Source organism: Triticum urartu, chromosome 5, assembly GCF_003073215.2.
Source record: "Triticum urartu cultivar G1812 chromosome 5, Tu2.1, whole genome shotgun sequence".
Lineage (NCBI taxonomy): Eukaryota > Viridiplantae > Streptophyta > Magnoliopsida > Poales > Poaceae > Triticum > Triticum urartu.
In genome coordinates, this window is record NC_053026.1 from 252,560,502 (window position 1) to 252,584,854 (window position 24,353).

A 24,353-nucleotide genomic window follows, 5' to 3' on the forward strand; every position below is an offset into this window, starting at 1 on the left:
TGCTCACCGCTTCGGAATCAAGGGAAAGCTAGCCCCTCGCTATATCGGTCCCTTCACTATTCTCGAAAGGCGTGGAAAAGTGGCATATCAACTGGAGCTTCTGCCGAACCTTTCCCAGGTTCACGATGTGTTCCATGTGTCACAACTCCGCCGTTGCTTCAAGGATCCAATCCGAGTAGTGGATCATGAAGTGCTCGAATTGCAACAGGACCTCTCCTATAAAGAGCATCCGGTCCGCATTCTCGACCAAGCTGAACGCCGCACACGTCAGAAGGCGATCAAGTTCCTCAAAGTCCAGTGGTCGAATCACTCTGAAAATGAAGCCACTTGGGAACGCGAGGACCGCCTGCGTGATGAATACCCCGCACTGTTTCCTTCTACCTCCTAAATCTCGGGACGAGATTTCTTGTAGTGGAGGAGATTTGTAACGCCCGGATAATTAGGCTACAGTAAAACTCTCCTAAAGATGCCATGTCATCTTTGATTACTGTTGCTAAACTTTCTTAGTTCAAACCGATTCAAAAATCAATTCAAAAAAATGGCAAACAACAAAAGTTTTTAAAAGTTGAAGCAAAAATGTTCGGTCAGTGCCAAAAATGGCATAGGTAATTATGGTGTAGAAGACACAATTTTACAAAATACCTAAATGCCCTAAACTAAATAAAACAGAAAAGGAAAAGAAATAAAAGAAAAGAAAATGCAAAAAAGGAAAAAACCAAAACTAAAACTAAAAAAAAGAAGAAGGAGAAAACCCTCTGGGCCAACTCAGGCCCAGCCGGCCACCCACTCCCCCCCTTATCCACTCACCACCCCACCCACTCCACCGACACCCCCCCCCCCCCCTCCCCCCCGCTGCCTGGCGCCCGTCCGCGCAGCCCACTCCGGCGCCGCCTCGCTTGCTCCTGGCCGTGCCCCCTGCAAGCCATCGTCGCTGCTCGTCGTCGCCTCCTGCCCTGCTGCGTACGCCGATCCGCTGCAAACCTCGCTGCGACGCCGAGGCCTCGTGCTCGCCACCGCCCCCCTGCTTGTTTCCTGCCGCCGCCACTGCAACCCTCCTCCCCGGCATTCCCCTCCGGCGATCGCCCGCGCCTCGCCGCCGGCCACTGCCTCGCGGTCGCGGCCACTTCCGCTCGCCATGGGCCGCACCGTGCGTTTGACCACCACTCGGGCTGCGGTTGCGCCCGCAACGCCCAAACCCGCTATGGCCCCTGGGGCCTATGACAGATGGGCCCCATGCCCAGAACGTTTTTAAAAAGGGGGATTAAAAATAATAAATAAAATTATTAATTAAATTAATTAATTAAAGGATTAATTAACTTAATTAATTTTGATTAATTAAACTAAAACAACTAATCAATCCTAGTTAGTTAACCTAAACCCTAATTAGGCTAAGCAGAGAATGACAGGTGGGTCCCACTGGACCCACACGTCAGGTTGACCTGGTCAATGGTCAACGTTGACTGCTGATGTCATGCTGACGTCATGCTGACATCAGCAAACACTATTCTGGATAATGTTGATTTAATTAAATTAATCCTAAAAATGATTTATATCTTTTAAAATTAATATAAAATAAACCATAGCTCGGATGAAAAAACTTTGTACATGAAAGTTGCTCAGAACGACGAGACGAATCCGGATACACAACCCGTTCGTCCGCCACGCATCCCAAGCATAGCAAACACGCAACTTTTCCCCTCCGGCCCATCTGTCCGAAAACGCAAAACACTGGGAATACTTTCCCGGATGTTTCCCCCCTTCACCGGCACCACCTCGTACCACGTTAGGGCACCCCTAGCACCGATACTTGTCATGTCATGCATCACTATGCATCTGTTTGCTTAATATTGGCAAGCCCCCCCCCCCTTGATCACCAGATATCGCCTACTCTTCTCTATACTGCTTGCATTAGAGTAGTGTAGCATGTTACTGCTTTCCGTTAATCCTATCCTGATGCATAGCCTGTCCTTTCTACTACTATTGTTACCTTTACCTGCAATCCTAATGCTTAGTATAGGATGCTAGTTTATCATCAGTGGCCCTACATTCTTGTCCGTCTGCCATGCTATACTATTGGGCCGTGATCACTCGGGAGGTGATCACGGGTATATACTATATACTTTATACATGATACATGTGGTGACTAAAGACGGGTCGGCTTGTGGAGCACCCACGAGTGATTCACGGATTGGGGGCTGAAAGGACCTTTGTCCCAACGGCCCTCTGTGTGGATCTTTGTGGCGAAGCGACAAGGGCAGGTTGAGACCACCTAGGAGAGAGGTGGGCATGGCCCTGGTCGGCGTTCGCGGTTATTTCAATATAACACGTTTAACGAGATCTTGGTATTTGATCTGAGTCTGGCCACTGGCCTATACTCACTAACCATCCACGCGGGGACAGTTATGGGCAGTCGACGTCGTGGTATCAGCCGAAGCCTTCGTGACGTCAGTGACTGAGCGGCGCGCGCCGGGTTGGACCGCGTAACGCAACTTCCTTTGTAATGGAGGTTGCTAGGTCTGCTCTCCGGCCGCCCACACAACGTGCAGGTGTGCAATGGGCGATGGGCCCAGACCCCTGCGCCATAGGATTTAAACCGGCGTGCTGACCTCTCTGTTGTGCTTAGGTAGGGCTGCGACGTGTTGATCTTCCGAGGCCGGGCATGACCCAGAAAAGTGTGTCCGGACAAAGGGGATCGAGCGTGTTGGGAAATGTGGTGCACCCCTGCAGGGAAGTTGATCTATTCGAATAGCCGTGTCCCTCGGTAAAAGGACGAACCAGAGTTGTACCTTGACCTTATGACAACTAGAACCAGATACTTAATAAAACACACCCTTCCAAGTGCCAGATACAACCGGTGGTCGCTCTCTCACAGGGCGACGAGGGGAGGATCATCGGTTAGGATTATGCTATGCGATGCTACTTGGTGAACTTACCATCTACTCTCTTCTCCTGCTACAAGATGGAGGTTACCAGAAGCGTAGTCTTTGAAAGGACTAGCTATCCCCCTCTTATTCCGGCATTCTGCAGTTCAGTCCACATATGATACCCTTACTCCACTTGATACCAATGCATACATATGTAGTGTAGCTCCTTGCTTGCGAGTACTTTGGATGAGTACTCACGGTTGCTTTGCTCCCTCTTTTCCCCCTTTCTATACCTGATTGCTGCGACCAGGCGTTGGAGCCCAGGAGCCAGATGCCACCGTCGACGACTACTACTACTACTACGTGCAGCCCGCTGACGATGACCAGGAGTAGTTTAGGAGGATCCCAGGCAGGAGGCTTGCGCCTCTTTCGATCTGTATCCCAATTTGTGCTAGCCTTCTTGAAAGTGCAACTATCCCTGGGTGGTTTTGGTAATCCTAACAACATATAGCTCATTGAGCTAACATTATTCCAAGATTAATATTTCAGGAAAAGCTCAATGAATGGCATGGCATGGATGAGGAAAGTGGATCCCTCAAAATTCTAAGGACAAAAAGTTTGGCTCAAGATTGAAGCTCAAGACTCTACATTTTATATTTTAGTGATCCAAGATCACATTGAGTCTATAGGAGAAGCCAATACTATCAAGGAGGGATGAGGTGTTGCTTAATGGCTTGCTTGCTCAAAATTCTTAGTGATATGCTCCAAAATCCTCAACTACCTTCCCACATCCACATATGACCTAAACCAAAAGTCAAACTCGGCCCCACTGATTCTTTCTATCCGGCGCCACCGAGTTTCAAATGTCATAGCCACTGCCACAAACCCTAGGCAAATCGGTCTCACCGATAGGGATCTCGGTCTCACCGAGATGGGATTGTAATCTCTCTGTTTCCCTTCGTAACGTTTCGGTCTTACCGAGATGAGCGATCGGTCCCACCGAGATTGCAATGTAAACTCTCTGTTTCCCTTTTGTAACATTTCGGTCTCACCGATATGAGCGAATTGGTCCCACCGAGTTTACCTGACCAACTCTCTGGTTAGCTTATTACCAAAATTGGTCCCACCGAGTTTGTGTAATCGGTCACACCGAGATTACGTTATGCCCTAACCCTAACCATATCGGTCCTACCAAGTTGCATCTCAGTCCCACCGAAAATCCTAACGGTCACTAGGTATGCTGAATCGGTCCAACCGAGTTTAACCATTCGGTCCCACCGAGTTTGGCAAATTGTGTGTAACGGTTAGATTTTGTGTGGAGGCTATATATACCCCTCCACCCACTCTTCATTCATGGAGAGAGCCATCAGAACATACCTACACTTCCAATATACATTTTCTGAGAGAGAACCACCTACACTTGTGTTGAGGTCAAGATATTCCATTACAACCATATGAATCTTGATCTCTAGCCTTCCCCAAGTTGCTTTCCACTCAAATCTTCTTAAAATCCTGTGAGAGAGAGTTGAGTGTTGGGGAGACTATCATTTGAAGCACAAGAGCAAGGAGTTCATCATCAACACACCATTTGTTACTTCTTGGAGAGTGGTGTCTCCTAGATTGGCTAGGTGTCACTTGGGAGCCTCCGACAAGATTGTGGAGTTGAACCAAGGAGTTTGTAAGGGCAAGGAGATCGCCTACTTCGTGAAGATCTACCGCTAGTGAGGCAAGTCCTTCGTGGGCGACGGCCGTGATGGAATAGACAAGGTTGCTTCTTCGTGGACCCTTCGTGGGTGGAGCCCTCCGTGGACTCGCGCAACCATTACCCTCCGTGGGTTGAAGTCTCCATCAACATGGATGTACGATAGCACCACCTGTCGGAACCACGACAAAAACATCCGTGTCTCCAATTGCGTTTGAATCCTTCAAACCCTTCCCTTTACATTTTTGCAAGTTGCATGCTTTACTTTCCGCTGCTCATATACTCTTTTGCATGCTTGCTTGAATTGTGTGGAGATTGCTTGACTTGTGCTAAGATAGCTAAAATATGCCAAGAACTAAAATTGGGAAAAGGCTAGATTTTCATTTGGTCAAGTAGTCTAATCACCCCCCCCCTCTAGACATACTTTCGATCCTACAAGTGGTATCAGAGCTTTGGTCTCCATTTGCTTTGATTTCCATAGCTTTTGGCGGTCATAGCCTTGGTTTCACAACCTAGGAGAGTATGGCGTCTAGCGAGGGAAATTATCACCATAGAGGTCCTTACTTTGATCGCACTAATTTTGCTAGTTGGAAGCATAAGATGAAAATGCATATTCTTGGACATAACCCCGCCGTTTGGGCTAGTGTGTGTATTGGCTTGCAAGGTGAATTCTTTGACGGTAAAGAACCAAACCATGAAGCCACCGCGGAAGAGTTGAAAATGCTGCAATACAACGCTTAAGCTTGTGATATCCTCTTCAATGGATTGTGCCCCGAAGAGTTCAACAAAATCAGCCGTCTTGAGAATGCAAAGGAAATTTGGGATACTTTGATTGATATGCACGAAGGTACCGAATCCGTCAAGGAATCCAAGTTGGATGTGCTTCAAAGTCAACTTGACAAGTTCAAAATGAAGGATGGTGAATGTGTTGCTGAAATGTACTCTAGGCTTGCTCTTATCACAAATGAGATTGCCAGCTTAGGGAGTGAAGAGATGACAGATAGATTCATCATCAAGAAGATCCTAAGAGCCTTGGATGGAAAATATGATACCGTGTGCACATTGATCCAAATGATGCCAAATTACAAAGATCTCAAGCCAACGGAAGTCATCGGAAGAATTGTTGCTCATGAGATGTCACTCAAGGATAAAGAGGAACTTCACAACAAATCAAGTGGTGCTTACAAAGCCTCATGTGAATACCCCACATCATCGAGTGAGAAACAAACCTTCAATGAAGAATTGAGCTTAATGGTGAAGAACTTCAACAAGTTCTACAAGAGTAGAAGCAAAGAGAGAAGCTCCAAGTCAAGGTCCTACAATGACAAAAGATCTTCTAGTCGAGAGCGAAACTGCTACAATTGTGGAAGGCCCGGACACTATTCCAATGAGTGTACGGCCCCCTACAAGAGAAGAGAAGATTCTCCCAAGAGAAGAAGTAGAAGAGAAGAATCACCATCTAGAGAAAGAAGGAGTAGAGATGATCATTATGAACGAAGACCCTCACGGAGAAGCAAGGATTCGGAAAGAAAGGACAAGTCATCAAGGAGCTACACAAAACGAAGACATCAAGCTCATGTTGGTGAATGATATCCGGCTCCGACTCCGACAACCACTCCGAGAGAAGCTATCACTCCGACTCCGAATATACTCAAGATGAAGGTGTTGCCGGTCTAGCACTTGTGACAACCAACTCCTACGACATATTTGACTCACCAAATGAAGGAGTTGGAACATGCTTCATGGCTAAAGGCCCAAAGGTATCACACCCCGAGTATGTTGATTTCAATAGTGATGAAGATGACTTGTTAGGTGATGATGATTTACTTGTTGACAACTCTAGTGATGAATACTGTGATGAAACGTCAATTAATCATGCTAATCAAGATAAAACGAATGACAATGATAAGGAGAAGATTGAGTCTCTAACTAAAGAACTAAACACTCTTAAGTTAGCTCATGAAACTATCTTAGGAGATCATCGAGAACTTTTAAGGACTCATGAGAAATTACGTTTTGAGAAGCTCAACCTTGAGCAAGAGCATGAGTTCTTAAAGGCAATCAATGGATGATCTTCGTAAGAAAAGTTCTTCTTACATTGCCAAGCGTTTACTCTTATCCACTTACATGCCTCAAGTCAAGTCTAGTAACAAGAACAAGAAAGATTCTTCCTCTAGTAGTAACAATAATCATGCTAAATCCAATATTGTTGCTTCTAGTAGTTCTCTTGATTCCACTAATGATTCTCTTAGCCAAGTTACACTTGAGCAAGAAAATAGCTTATTGAAGGGAATTATAGAGAAAGGTGTTTACAAGAGCCTTGCCGGAAGTAAGCAATTCGAGGAAATTGTACGCAAGCAAGGAAGGCACCGGAAGAATCAAGGTGTTGGTTTTGAACGAAAGTTCAATGCCAATGGAGTTGAGTGGGAAGAAGATCAATACCCCAAGACGAAGTTTGTTCCTCAACAAGAGAAGTATGATCCTACTTCTTTCAAAGGGACACAAGCTCAAGATGATCTTCCACCACAAGACCACAAGCAAAAAGGCAAGGACAAGCTTCAAGAGGAAACTGATGCATTTGAAGAAGATCCTAAGGCCTTGGTCAAGTGGGTTCCCAAGACTACTTCAAGTTCCACTTCATCAAGTACAACTACAACACTGAGGATTCCCATCAAGATGGTGTGGATCCCGAAGAAGAAGAACTAGAGAGTTCTTGAGGGTGACTCCGCCAACATAATTCACTCTTATCATCTTGGCAAGAACAAGTGCAATCAACTTCCACATCTTGCACTAGTTCAAGGATTCACAAACCCTCTTGTTGGTAAGACAAGGGACAAGGTAACCTAAAAGATTTCATAGACATCATCTTGTGTGTGCATCACTTTATGTCTATGGATATCCTTGTTTGTTCCTTGTGGGACTAACCCGTGTAGGTATTGAAAGTGCAACTCACTCCAATGGATAGCTTCAAATGATCTACATCAACATTGAGCATCCACATCTTCAACATCTACATGAAGTCATCATCGACAAAACCCAAGGTTAGTTCGTCCCTCTTAGGGGGATCTCACATCTAGGGGGAGCTTTACTCTAAGAATTTCGCTAAATCAACTCTAATGGTGTGAACACAACAATGCTTTATGTAAAAGTGGTAACCCCACTTGCGCTTAAATGATGAGTATGACCTATGATCAAATGTTCTCATTTGACTCCTAAGTCAATATACTCATATATAGATGACCTAGTCATCGCAAATTGTTTGATAGATGCTAGAATTGGTTGTGCATGCTTTGCCACATATTTCAATTGCCATTTTATTGTGTGAGCATGTTGATTGCATATTTTACTCATTCGAGGACATCCACTTGTTGTTTTGATTGATTGGTTTTCTTTTCTTTTGCCAAGTGGATGGACAAGAATGCCTAAGAACCCTCTCTAGCTATCTATGCTTTTCTTGTCTCAAACTCTATTCATGCTACATCACAAAATTTGATCAAGTCAGATTCGAACCACTCTGTGTGAGGAGCACTCGGAGTCCCCGATTTGTCATAGACTTAAACTTCCAAAACTTCTTTGTGCGTTTCGGCCTGACCGATTCATCCATTTCGGTCATACCAAGATCACTAAGTCGATCTAGGTTTTCAATCTCGATGCAACCGATTTGAACCTTTCGGTCACACCGAGTTTCAGTAACTGATTGCAGTTATGAATCTCGGTGCCACCGAGTTGTTCCACTCGGTCACACCGACAGGGTCGGGCTATATATACCCACGGGTCAAATTTTGGAAAACTTTCCAAACCTCCTTGACCCGTGCTTAGCCCGCTCTGCCTCCAGGGTCTCCGGATCGTCTTCCTCGTCGCCAGCCGCCTCCTGCCGCTGGTCTTCGCCGCCGTCAACGGGAATCATCCCTACCGTTGCCGTCGTAGCGAGTTCATCGCCGAACTAGGGTATGAACTCGATCACTGTGCTATCCCTATCTGATTCCTAGCACATTGTGTTCGCCATGTATCTTGCCACGATTGAGATCATTCTTATCCAGTCAAAACACTCCGTAGTTTAGTCGTGAATTGAAAATTTAGGGTTAGGTTTCCGCCGAAACCATCTCGGACCCACCGAGTTGTGGAACTCGGTACCACCGATTCGGCTCAGGCCATTGCACATGAGATTCTCGGTCTGACCGAGAATTGAAAATCGGTGTGACCGAGTTCAGGACTTTGTGAAACCCTAGCAGTCTCGGTGCCACTGAACTCTCACTCGATCTGCCCGAGTTCACTAGTTTTGGGTCCAACAAGCTGCTTCGGTATCACCGAGTTTACAAATCGGTTGATCGGAAATGCTTTCTGAGGAAAACTAAAACTAAGTTTTTGATTCATTCTTTTGCAAAAACCTCTGTATTTTGTGATGCTCATCCACTCTACCTCATCTATAATCTATTCACAGGGTCAGCTGTCAGTGTTTGCATCATGTCTGATCAGAGTGACAGTCAGAACAAGGAAGAGGAGCAGGTTCACATGAGTGAGGGCACTAGTCCCTCTAGCAGTTCAGATGATGGTAGCAGGAGCACCCCAAGCAACTTACCCAAAGCTGCCACCAGAACAAGGAAGAAGAAAACTTCAGAGTTTGAGGATGAAGATTATGTGGCCACTGAGGATGATGCCACATCAAAGAAGAAAGTGCTCAAGAAGGAGTACAACTCAGCTGCAGTTAAGCCAGGGATGAAGATCAAAAGGCCAGCAGGAAGACAACCCATGTCAAAAGCCAGAGCCACCACTCAAGCATCTTTGGAATCCAAACCCAAAGAGCCTGCTGCAGAAGGAAAGAAAAGGAAGGAAAGGGTCAAGAAGACCATGGCCAAAGTGATTGGAAAGGCTTCCATGATGGAAGAAGAAGAAGAAGAAGAGGTTGCTGCACCAGCACCCAAGGCACAAAAGCTGATGGGTGATGCTATAAAGTCAGGGGCTGCAACATCAAAGCCCAAAGAAGCACCCAAAGCAGCCTCCAAGCCTGAGAGTGCACCTAAGAGGAATACCAGGAGTATACCAGCTGCTGAAAAGAACAAGGCCCCAGTGCCTGAAGTTGCTGCTAATGAATATGATGAAGGACAAGTCCTGAGGAAGCTCAAACCCAAGATTCCAGACCACAAAGATGCTCATCCTGTGGCTGAGAACATGAAGATCAGGAGAGACTCAGGGTTGAGGCTATGGAGAGAGTCAGATCCATATGCCACCAGGAGAAGGACTGCTGTTGATTACAGATTCCACACAAAGGAACAGCAAGATTTCTATGAGACAATTTTGTTGGACAAGAAGCCTATAGTGTGTGATATGAGGTGGGTCGACTGGACCTACATGAAGGAGAATGAAGACCATTATCCTGGAGTGTATGACAGCTTTAGTGCGTGTGGAGTTGCAGACTTTGTTGGGCAGAAGCTCACAAACTGGAATGATGAGCTCATTATGCAATTCTACTCCATAGCACATTTCTATCTAGATGGCAGAATAGTTTGGATGTCTGAAGGAACGAGATACCAATCAACTATTGAGGAATGGGCCAATCTGATCAATGCCCCAAAGGAAAGTGAAGATGACTTGGATGTTTATGCCAAGAAAAAGATGGATCACAATTCTATGTCACAGATGTACAAAGAGATCCCAGACAAAGCTCTTGAGACTTTCAAGTTTGGGTCAGTCCATTTTCTTCTGTCAGGACTGCCAACGATCAACTGGATCCTAAGGCACATTCTTTTGCCCAAGTCAGGAGACCACAACATGATCAGAGGGCATGCAATTAATCTGCTACACATATTTGATGTGCCACAGAAATTCAAGGTCATGAGCCTCATGGTTGAGACTATCAAGAGGACAGCAGCAGACCAAAAGAGAAGTTGTGGATATGCCCCACAAATTCAGGAGTTGATTAACTCAAAGATGGGCACGGGAAAATATCTGTTGGATAAGGAACACTTTTTTCTCTATCCTGACTTTGAGGACAACCAAGTGGTTATGGATGAAGATGAACCATCCTCAGTACAAGCACAAGCCAAGAGAGAGAAGGCAAAAACAGAAAAAGCTGCAAAGATGCCAACCCAGGAGGAGGCATCTCAGTATCTTCTAAAGAGCAAGCAAGATCAGCTTGGCTACCTGATTGCATCCACTCTGAGGATTGAGAAGGGACTGGCCACCCTGACTCAAAACCAGGAGAGTTTGGAAAGAATCGTGGAGCAAAAATTCTATGACTTGGATGTGAAGGTAACTGACATTCAGTCAGTTGTGGAGCAGCTACAGGATGACATGCATGAGAGGAAGGGCAGAACAACCACTGATGCATTTGCCAGAGTGCCTCGAGCTTAGAGATCAACTGCAGTACCAGTTCCAGACACTAGAGCCACTTCATCTGCACTAGCTACAGCTTCAGCGCAACCAGCTCCAGCACCAACTCCTTCAGCTCCATCCACATCAACTGAAGTCTTCGTCCAAGGAGCCATCTCTATGCCACCACCTGAAGACCAAGCTTGAGAGACGTTTTAGTGCTATGCATTTTCTATGAACTTTTTGGTAACTTGTTGCCAAAGAGGGAGAAACATGTATAGATCATAGGCTTCGAGAGAGAGCGTTGCTTTTTATTCTCTCTTGCTTTGGTGGTTGAACTTTGTTTGTCTTTTGATTGCTTAAGATACTAGCTATTATCTGTGAGACATTGATGATCATGTGGTTGATCATAAGCTACACTTATGCTTGTTAGATGATATTATCTTACTTATCCTTATATGATCATTCACTTTGCTTGGTGACGAGTGCATGTATTCAATCTTTATTATTTTGAGCGCTCCACCAAGATGTATGTGACATGGAAGAGTAACCCATGATCCTAACTCATTGTGCATTTGCAGTCCAAAGGAAATCTTAAGATATGCACAAATTTAGGGGGAGCTCTTGCTTTTCACATACTTCTCAAAGCGACAACATCTTTCACTCTTATTATCATTTGTCGAAGCTTTGATCTATATGTTGTCATCAATTACCAAAAAGGATGAGATTGAAAGTGCAACTATCCCTGGGTGGTTTTGGTAATTCCTAACAACATATAGCTCATTGAGCTAACATTATTCCAAGATTAATATTTCAGGAAAAGCTCAATGAATGGCATGGCATAGATGAGGAAAGTGGATCCCTCAAAATTTTAAGGACAAAAATTTTGGCTCAAGCTTGAAGCTCAAGACTCTACATTTTATATTTTAGTGATCCAAGATCACATTGAGTCTATAGGAAAAGCCAATACTATCAAGGAGGGATGAGGTGTTGCTTAATGGCTTGCTTGCTCAAAATGCTTAGTGATATGCTCCAAAATCCTCAACTACCTTCCCACATCCACATATGACCTAAACCAAAAGTCAAACTCGGCCCCACCGATTCTTTCTATCCGGCGCCACCGAGTTTCAAATGTCATAGCCACTGCCACAAACCCTAGGCAAATCGGTCTCACCGATAGGGATCTCGGTCTCACCGAGATGGGATTGTAATCTCTCTATTTCCCTTCGTAACGTTTCGGTCTTACCGAGATGAGCGATCGGTCCCACCGAGATTGCAATGTAAACTCTCTGTTTCCCTTTTGTAACATTTCGGTCTCACCGATATGAGCGAATTGGTCCCACCGAGTTTACCTGACCAACTCCCTGGTTAGCTTATTACCAAAATTGGTCCCACCGAGTTTGTGTAATCGGTCACACCGAGATTACGTTATGCCCTAACCCTAACCATATCGGTCCTACCAAGTTGCATCTCAGTCCCACCGAAAATCCTAACGGTCACTAGGTATGCTGAATCGGTCCAACCGAGTTTAACCATTCGGTCCCACCGAGTTTGGCAAATTGTGTGTGACGGTTAGATTTTGTGTGGAGGCTATATATACCCCTCCACCCACTCTTCATTCATGGAGAGAGCCATCAGAACATACCTACACTTCCAATATACATTTTCTGAGAGAGAACCACCTACACTTGTGTTGAGGTCAAGATATTCCATTCCAACCATATGAATCTTGATCTCTAGCCTTCCCCAAGTTGCTTTCCACTCAAATCTTCTTTCCACCAAATCCAAATCCTGTGAGAGAGAGTTGAGTGTTGGGGAGACTATCATTTGAAGCACAAGAGCAAGGAGTTCATCATCAACACACCATTTGTTACTTCTTGGAGAGTGGTGTCTCCTAGATTGGCTAGGTGTCACTTGGGAGCCTCCGACAAGATTGTGGAGTTGAACCAAGGAGTTTGTAAGGGCAAGGAGATCGCCTACTTCGTGAAGATCTACCGCTAGTGAGGCAAGTCCTTCGTGGGCGGCGGCCGTGATGGAATAGACAAGGTTGCTTCTTCGTGGACCCTTCGTGGGTGGAGCCCTCCGTGGACTCGCGCAACCGTTACCCTCCGTGGGTTCAAGTCTCCATCAACGTGGATGTACGATAGCACCACCTATCGGAACCACGACAAAAATATCCGTGTCTCCAATTGCGTTTGAATCCTCCAAACCCTTCCCTTTACATTTTTGCAAGTTGAATGCTTTACTTTCCGCTGCTCATATACTATGTTGAATGCTTGCTTGAATTGTGTGGAGATTGCTTGACTTGTGCTAAGATAGCTAAAATCTGCCAAGAAATAAAATTGGGAAAAGGCTAGATTTTTATTTGGTCAAGTAGTCTAATCACCCCCCCTCTAGACATACTTTCGATCCTACACTTCTTAAGGCATACTTGTTTAACTTATGTTTGTACTCAGATGTTGTTGCTTCCGCTGACTCGTCTATGATCAAGCTCTTGTATTCGAGCCCTCGAGGCCCCTGCTTGTAATATGATGCTTGTATGACTTATTTTATTTGTAGAGTTGTGTTGTGATATCTTCCCGTGAGTCCCTGATCTTGATTGTACACGTTTGCGTGTATGATTAGTGCACGATTGAATCGGGGGCGTCACAAGACGGCAAAGAGCGTAGCTAGTGGGGTGGGGCCGGGGGAACGGCCGTTAGGTTGGCTAGTTTCTTTGCCAACTGCTAGCAGATGGCAAAGAAAGTGGTTGTTAGGTTGTTTTCGTTAGTGGGCCACCCTCCCTCTTTGTCATCTGCTAGCAGACGCCAAAGAGCAAGCTGACGACAAACATGATCTTTGCCATCAGCTCTTTCTTTGCCGTCAGTTTTCTGTAAGCTGATGGCAAAGACCTTCTTTGTCGTCAGCTAGCAGACGGCAAAGAGCTGGCTAACGGCAAAGATCCTGATTCCAGTAGTGATAGCCTGTTAATACACCTAGTTGATGTGAGACTTTCTCCTTCTTTTTGTCTTCTCCACAACCACCATATTCTATTCCACCTATAGTGCTATATCCATGGCTCACGCTCATGTATTGCGTGAAACTTGAAAAGGTTAGAGAACACCAAAAGTATGAAACAATTGCTTGGCTTGTCATCGGGGTTGTGCATGATGAAATACTTTGTGTGATGAAGATGGAGCATAGCCAGACTATATGATTTTGTAGGTATAACTTTCTTTGGCCATGATATTTTGAGAAGACATGATTGCTTTATTAGTATGCTTGAAGTATTATTGTTTTTATGTCAATATTAAACTTTTGTTTTGAATCTTATGGATCTGAATATCCTTGCCACAATAAAGAATATTACATGGATAAATATTTTAGGTAGGATTCAACATCAAAAATTCTGTTTTTATCATTTACCTACTCGAGGATGAGCAGGAATTAAGTTTGGGGATGCTTGATATGTCTCCAATGTATCTATAATTTTTGATTGTTCCATGCTATTATATTATCTGTTTTGGATGTTTTATATGCATTAATATGTTATTTTATATTATTTTTAGGACTAACCTATTAACCTAGAGCCTAGTGTCAGTTTCTCTTTTTTCCTTGTTTTTGATTTTTACAGAAAAGGAATATCAAAAGGAGTCCAAACGAGCTGAAAATTTACAGTGATTTTTTATGGACCAAAAGAGACACACGGAGCATCGGAGTTGGGCCAGAAGGATCCCAAAGCCCCCCCCCCCTAAAGGGATGTCTATCTAAGTGGGAGTTCTTAAGTAATTTGATTAACTGAACTTAAATTTATCATGAACTTAGTCCTGATAGTTTTTGCATATCTATGTTGTTGTAGATCAATGGCCCGTGCTACCGTTCCCTTGAATTTTAATGCGTTCCTAGAGAAAGCTAAGTTGAAAAATGATGGTAGCAACTACACGGACTGGGTTCGTAACTTGAGGATTATCCTCATTCCTACATAGAAGAATTATGTCCTAGAAGCACCGCTGGGTGCAAGGCCTGCTACAGGAGCAAGTCCGGATGTTACGAATGTCTGGCAAGCTAAATCTGATAACTACTCAATAGTTCAGTGTGCCATGCTTTACAGCTTAGAATCGGGACTTCAAAGATGTTTTGAACGTCATGGAGCATATGAGATGTTCCAAGAGTTGAAGTTAATATTTCAAGCAAATGCCCGAGTTGAGAGATATGAAGTCTCCAACAAGTTCTATAGCTGCAAGATGGAGGAGAATAGCTCTGTGAGTGAACACATACTCAGAATGACTGGGTACCATAACCACTTGACTCAGCTGGGAGTTAATCTTCCTGATGATAGTGTCATTGACAGAGTTCTTCAATCACTACCACCAAGATATAAAGGCTTCAGGATGAACTATAATATGCAAGGGATGGAAAATACAATTCCCGAGCTCTTCAGAATGCTAAAGGCTGCGGAGATAGAAATCAAGAAGGAGCATCAAGTATTGATGGTTAACAAGACCACTAGTTTCAAGAAAAAGGATAAAGGGAAGAAGGGGAACTTCAAGAAGAATAGCAAGCAAGTTGCTGCTCCCGGGAAAAAGCACAAGTCTGGACCTAAACCTAAAACTGAGTGCTTCTACTACAAAGGGACTGGTCACTGGAAGCGGAACTGCCCCAAGTATTTGGCGAATAAGAAGGATGGCAAAGTGTAGCAACCAGATCCCAATGGACCATAGTCTCTATGCTTAAGTGTCATCCCTGGATCGGTATTGCTGACACACACAGTACTCGAGGATTTATTACAGAGTTCAATCACACACTTATTACACGAGTGTCTCCAAAAGATTACTTATTACAATAATATGGCTGGAGGCCATCTAAATAAGTTAACTGTGGAAGCATCAAAGATAAATGAGTCCATCCAACTCCATGCCAATACTGAGTGCATGACAACGACCTATCGCACCTTACTCTTCGTTTGAAAATTCTGCAACATGATATGTTGCAGCCGTGTAGGTCAGCACATGGAATATGTTGGCAAGAGAACACCATAGAGCAATGAACAAATAACAGCTATTACTACATGCATATTTGGCTGGTGGAGGCTCTACGGTTATCATTTGCATAAAGCTAGTTTTTCCCTACAACAAAGGAATATATTTTAATTAACTACAAAGTTGGTCGAAATCATTGAGAAGGTACCCCCAACTCAATCCCGAATTAACAGTCAATAACTCAACAAATTCATTTAAGTAAAGTGATGAGATCAACATAATAAGTCAAGTGCCAGATACTTAAGATGTCCATAACCGGGGACACGGCTAACCATGATTAGTTTATACACTCTGTAGAGGTTTGCGAACTTTTCCCCACAAGACTCGATCTCCTCCGTTTTATTTCTCGCACTGCCTGATGTTTGAGAAATGGATGATCGAGACACAGTCTTTCCGAAGAGGTCACCTTAACCGATAGATAGGCCGGTACACCTATAATTCCCCTACATCTGCTAGCCCGTCATGGAAAGGATTCCCACAACTTACTCAACTATGCCAGAGCCCATAATGGCTTGTGGCTACACACGGAAGTTTCTAGAATGAATAATCTTATGATCCCTTTGAGCCTGGGTGGCATTCCATAGGATGATCACACGGGTACCCTAGGATCTCCTTGGACAACACTCGATTCCCCAGGTGCCCACAACCAATCCACCCAGATCTGTATTAAAGTAGCCACCTTAAGTTTCCCTTATTTAAAAAAATAACTCTCACATCTTTCATGAATCTCACATACCAATCCATGTCTACGAGCATAGCAAAGTAATGCAATCATAACATAGTAACACCCAAGGTTTGAATATAACACAATAGGTTCCTACCTCATCAACTACTTCCCAAAAACCCACATGTTATCACATCCTACTCATGAAATGTTTGAGGGTTGAAACTAATGCATAAAAACTGGGTAAATAAAGCGATATGATCAAAGTGTTACTTGCCTTGCTCACGATCGGAAAACCCTAGAGATTCGTAGTAGCAAGCCTCGCACTCCGGAAACTCTATCGTGAACAAATAATAGCATACATAAGAACTCAAGCATAAAAATGCAAAGGTAAAACCAAAAGAAAAGATCTAAACTGAAACTTCAAGTGAAGAGCTTCGATTTGCAAAAAGAAACAATCGAATCGGAGTTACGAAACTCAAACTACGATCAACAGAAGTTCGAATTCAAATCTGCTTGAAACCAAATTTTAAATTTCCAAATCATGTTCAAGTTGATTATCTAGACATAGGGGAACAAGACGAAGATTTTGGCGTTGGTTTCATTAGATTTGGATAAACGAACAAAAGGTAGTGAGGGTTTAAAGATCAGAGACTAATCTGTAAGAAAACTATTCGTGGATAGGTCCCTTGCCAAAATTAAACAGAAAAAGAAAAATCTATCGGACGAACGTCCGCTAACAGAGACTAACTTACGAATTCGTTCGTTAAAAGATGAAATCGGGTGAACGTTCGCTAATTAATGAAACCTAAAAATAAAACCGATCTAAAAGAATAAAACCGAACTTTAATAAAAACGGTCAGTTAAATCGTTTTATACCGGTTCGGGGAAGGATAAACCGGCGGCGGCGGGCGGCGTCAGCGGCGGGGAGAGCGGTGCTGGGCGACGGCGGCGGCAGGCGGCGGCACAGGCGCGAGCGGCGACGGCTGCGGGCGGCGGGGCGGCTCGGGTGGTGAGGAGAGGGGGGTGGCGGTGTATTTAAAGGGGGGCGGAGGCCGACTTGGGGGAGGGGTAAGGCGGCGGCGGCGGAGGAGTCGGAGCGGGAATCTGGCTCGGCCACGGCGGCGCGCGCGGGGAAGGCGGCGGCTGCGGGCCGGCAGAGCTTCGGCCCAGTCGGTCGAAGAGAGTTTTTTTAATAATTTCATTGAAAAGGAAAAATCCAAAATAAAATAAATAAAAATCCTAAAATCCCCAAAATAATTTTCACGGTCCTCTACTAATATTTAGGACCACGTGAACATTTTTCTGGGCTAAAATACAGTTTTTTTAAAATGCATTTTTTCCTAATTTAGCCGAATAAAATTCAAATAAAATAATTTTTTTATTCGAAATTAAATTTCCATTATTTCCTCTAGTTTGAAGAAGTCATATTATGTTCTCTCATTATTTTATTTATTTTAGGATAATTGGAAAAATAATTTCAAAAAAATTCACTTTGATCCAATTTACCAATTTTGAAAATTCAAAAATGGAATTTTATGAAAACCTCCAACTCTCAAATGGTCCTTGAGTTGCTTAAGGTCTCTAGGATCAAAATGTCTGAATAAAATAAATTCAAAATGCAAGAATCATGGATGCATATGATGACCTAATGATTAACATCCAAATTGAAAACTGGGATGTTACACAAAGTGTTATGTATATTTGATATACATGTTATTGATGTGTACCTTACTAATGCTCGTAGTAGCGCCTGGGTATTTGACACTGGTTATGTTGCTCATATTTGCAATTCGAAACAGGGGTTGCAGATTAAACGAAGATTAGCTAAGGAGGAGGTGACGATGTGCGTCGGGAATGGTTTCAAGGTCGATGTGATCACCGTCGGCACGCTACCTCTACATCTACCTTCGGGATTAGTTTTAGACCTGAATAATTGTTATTTCGTGCCAGCGTTGAGCATGAACATTATATCTATATCTTGTTTGATGCGAGATGGTTATTCATTTAAAACAGAGAATAATGATTGTTCTATTTAGATGAGTAATATCTTTTATGGTCATGCACCCTTGATGAGTAGTCTGTTTTTATTGAATCTCGATCATAGTGATACACATATTCATAATATTGAAGTCAAAATATGCAAAGTTAACAATGATAGTGCAAATTATTTGTGGCACTGCCGTTTAGGTCATATTGGTGTAAAGCGCATGAAGAAACTCCATGCAGATGGGCTTTTGGAATTACTTGATTATGAATCACTTGATGCTTGCGAACCATGTCTCATGGGCAAGATGAGTAAGACTCTGTTCTTTGGAACAATGGAGCGGGCCACTGACTTATTGGAAATAATACATATTAATGCATGCGGTCTGATGAGTGTGGAGGCTCGCAGCGGGTATCGTTATTTTCTGACCTTCACAGATGATTTGAGCAGATATGGGTATATCTACTTAATGAAACACAAGTCTGAAACATTTGAAAAGTTCGAAGAATTTCAGAGTGAAGTGGAAAATCATCCTAACAAGAAAATAACGTTTCTACGATCTGATTGCGGAGGCGAATATTTGAGTTACGAGTTTGGTCTTCATTTAAAACAATGTGGAATAGTTTCGCAACTCATGCCACCTGGAACGCCACAGCGTAATGGTGTGTCCGAACGTCGTAACCGTACTTTATTAGATATGGTGCGATCTGTGATGTCTCTTACCGATTTACCACTATCGTTTTGGGGTTATGCTTTAGAGACAACTGCATTCACATTAAATAGGGCACCATCTAAATCCGTTGAGGCGACACCATATGAACTATGGTTTGGCAAGAAACCTAAGCTGTCGTTTCTTAAAGTTTGGGGTTGTGATGCTTATGTGAAAAACCTTCGGCCTGATAAGCTCAAACTCAAATCAGAGAAATGCGTCTTCATAGGATACCCAAAGGAAATTGTTGGGTACACTTTCTATCACAGAACCGAAGGCAAGATATTCATTACTAAGAATGGATCCTTTCTAGAAAAGGAGTTTCTCTCAAAAGAAGTGAGTGGGAGGAAAGTAGAACTTGATGAGGTAGTTGTACCTTCTCTCGAATTGGAAAGTAGTTCATCACAGAAATCAGTTCCAGTGATGCCTACACCAATAAGTGAGGAAGCTGATGATTATCATGAAACTTCAAATCAAGTTACTACCGAACCTCGTAGGTCAACCAGAGTACGGTCTGCACCAGAGAGGTACGGTAATCTTGTTCTGGAAGTCATGTTACTAGACCATGATAAACCTACGAACTATGAGGAAGTGATGATGAGCCCAGATTCCGCGAAATGGCTTGAGGCCATGAAATCTAAGATGGGATCCATGTATGAGAACAAAGTATGGACTTTGGTTGGCTTGCTCGATGATCAGCAAGCCATAGAGAATAAATGGATCTTCAAGAAGAAGAGTGACGTTGACGGTAATGTTACTGTGTACAAAGCTCGACTTGTTGCGAAAGGTTTTCGACAAGTTCAAGGAGTTGACTACGATGAGACCTTCTCACTCGTAGAGATGCTTAAGTCTGTCTGAATCATGTTAGAAATTGCCGCATTTTATGATTATGAAATTTGGCAAATGGATGTCAAAACTGCATTCCTTAATGGATTTCTTAAAGAAGTGTTGTATATGATGCAACCAGAAGGTTTTGTCTATCCTAAAGGTGCTAACAAAGTGTGCAAGCTCCAACGATCCATTTATGGACTAGTGCAAGCCTCTCGGAGTTGGAATATACGCTTTGATAGTGTGATCAAAGCATATGGTTTTATACAGACTTTTGGAGAAGTCTGTATTTACAAGAAAGTGAGTGGGAGCTCTGTAGCATTTCTAATATTATATGTGGATGACATATTGTTGATTTGAAATAATACAGAATTTCTGGATAGCATAAAAGGATACTTGAGTAAGAATTTTTCAATGAAATACCTCGGTGAAGCTGCTTATATATTGCATCAAGATCTATAGAGATAGATCAAGACGCTTAATTGGACTTTCACAAAGCACATAACTTGATAATATTTTGAAGAAGTTCAAAATGGGTCAGTCAAATAAAGGGTTCTTGCCTGTGTTACAAGGTGTGAAGTTGAGTCAGACTCAATGCCCGACCACTGCAGAAGATAGAGAGAAAATGAAAGTCATTCCCTATGCCTCAGCCATAAGTTCTATCATGTATGCAATGATGTGTATCATACATGATGTGTGCCTTGCTATAAGTTTAGCAGGGAGATACCAAAGTAATCCAGGAGTGGATCACTGGACAGCGGTCAAGAACATCCTGAAATACTTGAAAAGGACTAAAGATATGTTTCTCATTTATAGAGGTGACAAAGAGCTTGTCGTAAATGGTTACATCGATGCAAGCTTTGACACTGATCCGGATGACTCTAAGTCGCAAATCGGATACGTATCTATAATACCTAAATAGGTCATCCCCGCTATCCTATTTCTCTTGACATGTAGTCTATCCACATCATCAGCCTTCCACCTCATCATTTTTTGAGTTTTCTCATCATTTTTTCTGTAAGAAATCTCTATTTTTTCCGGTCCCAGCATCAGTTTCTATTTCCTGAAGGTCCCCGTACACATTGCTTCTTCCTTCTCCCCCCAACGCAGGCGCGCCCCCTCTGCTTCCTTCTTTACTTTCCAGTTGCACGCCTCCTCTGCTTCCTTTCTTCTCCACTAAGGAGGGCAACACTCTTTAATCCCCCCTCCCCCCGTAAGGATTCCACATCTCAACCTCTTATCTTCCCTACGGCAGCCTGTCTTCCTCTTCATCTTCTTGAATCTCCATTGCAGCAGAAACAAATGGTTCGTGTAAAAAGCCGGATGGATTTACTCCTGCCTCCACACGCTCAACTAACTGCCGCAATTGGTACCAAAGATCTACTCGAGGGTCGTCAGTTTCGTCCTTCGATAATCATCAACCTTCACGGTGGTCCGAATTTGAAGTCTCCGTTGCCGACGCCCATTGCTTGCTGGTGATGCACGTGTTGGCAGGAACACACCTGCATCCCCGATATTGCCTCCCTTCTCTGTACCAGGTACCCCCTCAACCTCTTCCTCATGATGTCCCATCCAGTTTTTATGAGTCCGGCTCTTAAATCCAGAGATTTAGAATTGTTGTGACTAGAACTGCATCAGCTAACTATCTTGCAAAAATCTTATCTTGACCGATTCAAAGCTCAAAGTATAGGTTGGTGTCTGAGATGCTGCAGATTGGCATGATATGGCTGTCATACTAAATGTTCCTTACAGGTTTCTATGTCATATTGTCGTTCTTTTTCTTCTCTGTCTATGAATTTTAAGTCCTGCTACACTTTCTTTTCACTTAGGTTGGTGTTCAGTAAATCTTGGTATGTAAACTAAAGATGAACATAAATTCAGTAATGTTCGGTTCTCTACAACAAATGGCAAGGTAAGAGTGCATTTTGTTTAGCTTCATTGGACGAATACTTCATAATATTACAGATATGGTGTACCGTCAATTATTAATTTTCACTAATGCCATTTGTTAACTCCCAGATCTACGCACCATGACATCTAGGTAACAAAAGAGCAGGTCCAGGAATAGAGAATACTAAGCAGTGTTTTCTTTCGGAGCAAGAACTATCAATAGTCATGCCAGACTAGCCTATCCCTCCTTTGAATAGTATTCTTCTTTCAATATTGTATTTCTTTTTTTCTTTTTTTAGGATCAGACCAGGTATTTGGCTTGGCAGGCATTTGTGGATATATCAATTTGAGCTGCAACACTGCAAACTGATCTTTCTGTTTATATTTTTTATTTGCAGGGTATTGCATTACAACTAAGACTACTAGCGACCTGAATGTAAGTATCAAACTATTTTACACATGTATAACTACCCATGTCTTTTTATAGTTTGTCAATTCTTGCAGTCTCAGCTCTATTCAACCTGGTAAGCTCATAAGTGTGATGACATTACCCTGTGAAAGTTCTTAAGCCCCATCATAGTAAGTATGATCTGGTAACTAGAGATACGCTTTACAACCTGGCCCGGTTAATTATATCCCCCATTGTATCCACCAATTAGTTATATTTATTTGCCATTATATCTTTGGGCAACACTACAAACAACAATAAATCAGGAAACATTTCAGGACAAGTGGAATAATTCCACTAAGAAAAATATACAACAAAGGACTGCGATCCATGTTTTACTACTAAATAAATATATTCCATGTATTGGCAGCAGTAGCTGGACATTCAAAAAGATGTGATTACTATGGTTGTGTTATTTGGCAACAATGGACTATGATTGTACTAAAGTATGTTGTCTTACCATTTCACTTTGTCTACAGTTTGTTTTAAATCCTTTTGTATCTTTGACTTTGTTTATTAGCGAGAATGCAGTACTATGGTGTGCGATGCCGACAACTTATTAGCAGTTCTTGCTTTCCGATATGATCTTAAAGATTATCTCTGAACGATTGTGCAATTTGTTTTCAAATCCTAGATCTCTATATGTGATGTCAAATGGCTTATTACTAAAAAAATAATGTAACAGTTGCTTGGATGCGTTATGTTTACCTTTGGAGGCAATGACATTATGTGTTGTGATTTGAAGTTTTTGCATTTCCAAGGTCACACTATGATGTCTTAATCTTTTACCTTCATAATTATTATTACTGAGAAAATATATGGAACCTTATTTCTCCTTACCACTTCATCAGTTCAACCATGGATGGATAGCTAGTACAGATGGACAACATAAGCAGCAAGTACTGAATATTGGTTCGCTCTCTATTTTTCATATCACTTTTTTGCCTTACTCCATCTATTTTAATTAATAACGTAAACATCTTATCCAGGATGCCACCTAATTCTTCGAACAATAATCAGTCATGTTCTTTATTGTTTTACTAAGGGAAGCTCGCAACAAATACACATATGCAATTTCAAAAGTAAAGAACGCAAAAGAATTGTATTTATAGCTTTCAAATGTGACCAATAAATTTGAACAATAGATTTCTGAAAATAAAGGTCACCTATGTTTCATATCATTGAATTAAATGGTTTTATTATTTGATACGTGAATGTTATCTGAAAATCTACAACAAATTCCCGCAGCAACGCGCGGGGAATTGTCTAGTTTATATTGAATGGTGGAGCTGACAGTTGGTGCAGTTCCAAGAAGAGCGTTGTGGCGGGATCTATATGTGAAGCGGAGTACAGAGCTGCTTTGAAAGTAGCAAATGAAGAAATCTGGATGAAGGAGTTCATATCCGATCTAGGTGTAATACCTAGTGCATCGGGTCCAATGAAAATCTTTTGTGACAATACTGGAGCAATTGCTTTAGCGAAGGAATCCAAATTTCACAAGAGAACCAAACACATCAAGAGACGCTTCAATTCCATTCGCGATCAAGTCAAGGAGGGAGACATAGAGATTTACAAAATACATACGGATTTGAATGTTGCAGACCCGTTGACTAAGCCTCTTCCATGAGCAAAACATGATCAGCACCAAGACTCCATGGGTGTTAGAATCATTACAATGTAATCTAGATTATTGACTCTAGTGTCGATTCGGATTCGAAATGAACACCCCAGCAAAATCAGATTGGAGATGAAACAAACCACTTATAACCATGCATGCACGCTTCACCAAAATCTCGCAGGAAAGAAAAGCAGATTTCTCATCTTATGCCGCGAGAGATGTCTTAGAATTGACCACATGCAGACGTGGTATGATTGTGTCAACAATGAGGCCACCGTCGACGAGGGTCAGAAAGAGAATAAGTGGCAACACAGAT